Raw genomic sequence first — 2,179 nt, 5'->3', positions numbered from 1 at the left:
TATATATCTCACAAGATATTTACTTCTTTTTTTTAGATTACCTTCATCGATTAAAATACATATACATGATTCCTTAAACAAAAAATAAATATTAGAAATATAATAGAGTTTTTCCAATACAATTTATTTGATTAACGTGATTTACGATTAATGCATTAGTTTGATATTTATCCAATAAGCACAAAAAGACGGCTTCAAACAAAAAAAATGATAGATGAAATTTGAAGCGAACTACCTAATGCGATGCGCATACGAATTGATGGGTGGATTTTTTAGGCGGGGAATGTGGCGGTCAATGGTCAACGAAATTGCTATCACAAAGTTCGTTTTTGCCTTGTAAATTACTTTTTAAAAAAATGTGATTCACAACCATATATTCAAAATTCTTATAATTTTTGTATGTCATAATCAAAATTTCATGCATAAATTACTTCATAATAATAATGATGATAATAAATTTACAATGCGATTATATTGCATATATCTGATTTCTTTTAATTGATATATGGTAAATAAGAAGTACCTGCTCGAAAAAATCGTGATTTATAATAAATTTATACGAATTAAATCGAACCTTTCGTGATTTGGAATATAATAATTAATATCATCAGGTTGTACAAAAAAAATAGTTTTTACATCAATCCAAAACTCCAAAAGAGTTTGTGAGAGTTAAAAGGTCAGTTGAGCGTCTTGTTGCTATGTCATAATATATCCGAACACTTGCCCCGGATCAACTTTCAGATCATAATTGTTTTGGTGAAACTTGTTTAATTCTTACTTTTGATCAAACACCTTAGATTAGTTAAGTGATTGTATTTGCATATATGTTTTCACGAAGGCAAACATTTTTTTTCAGCAGAAGCTACCATCACTATATTTAGCTCTTACATGTAAGCGTTTCGTTGGGGCCGTTCAACGTCCATAATATAATATTGTGTTTATAATAATAATAATAATAATAATAATAATAATAATAATAATAATAAGTTCTTAAATGTTTATAAAAAAAACATTTTTAGGGGATAAATGGAGTTTTAATATATATTATCGTTATTTTTTTAGGGAAAATACAACTAATTTACAGCTTACTAATTAGTTGGATGACATTAAAAAACAATAATTATTGCTGCTGCGAATTATAAATATTGACTTGTCTATAGAATATAGATCCAAGATTTAAAATGTCCATGTGTTTCCATTTGTTTTTGTGATTGAGTGTTTTTTGTTTTATTAAAAATTATAACAGATATTAATAGTACAACTCAAATATTTTAAATTGTACAGCAACTTAAGCACCAAAAGTTATTGTTGGTGGTAACAATGCAATTCAAATATTTTAAGGCAAAAACTTATGTGAGACGGTCTCACGGGTCGTATTTTGTGAGACAGGTCTCTTATTTGAGCCATCTATGAAAAATATTACTTTTTATGCCAAGAGTATTACTTTTTATTGTGAATATCAGTAAGGTTGACACATCTCACAGATAAAGATCCGTGAAATAGTCTCACAAAAGACCTACTCATACTTTAAATTGCGCAGTAGCTCAATCATCAATGTTCGACCGTTCTCTCTACAATGACAATTATTGCACTTCAATAATCTATCTACAACCAATTGCACTCATTGTAATAAATGAGAATCGAACTTGTCACCTTGATTCTTATAACAATTTTAGAAACAAAAAGTTGTAATTTTACCACAAATTATAGATGTTTGTATCGATGCAATTCAAATATTTTAAACAGCACAACAACTAAAACATCACGGTTTGATTGTTGTCTCAAGATAAATAACTATTGCAGTCTAACACTTCGTTTTTTATTATTATTATTAGCGAATTATATTTTTCTAATTTATAGTTTTTTATTAAAAAAATAATTTAAAACGATTCGGCGGAATTTACTGCGTGATGAGAGTTCTTTTTATTATCGAAAATATTAGAACATACAAGATAAGGTTTTGTCATATTACTATTTTTGATGTGTGTGTGTCATGTTCTCTACAACTGCATCATACGACAAACAACAAATTTTTATCAGTTTAATCTGAAAAAATATTTAATCATAAATTATTTTTATAAATAGTTTACATTATTATATGCAACGAGATCATGTAGTGTGTTATAAATCTTATATATTTTGGATTAGGTCTTTCGTGAGTTGTATATATAAATTTGAA

This window comes from Primulina huaijiensis, chromosome 6 (genome assembly GCF_012295235.1).
Source record: "Primulina huaijiensis isolate GDHJ02 chromosome 6, ASM1229523v2, whole genome shotgun sequence".
In the NCBI taxonomy this organism is placed as follows: domain Eukaryota; kingdom Viridiplantae; phylum Streptophyta; class Magnoliopsida; order Lamiales; family Gesneriaceae; genus Primulina; species Primulina huaijiensis.
The sequence above is the reverse complement of the archived record's forward strand: the minus strand, read 5'-3'. Positions refer to the sequence as shown.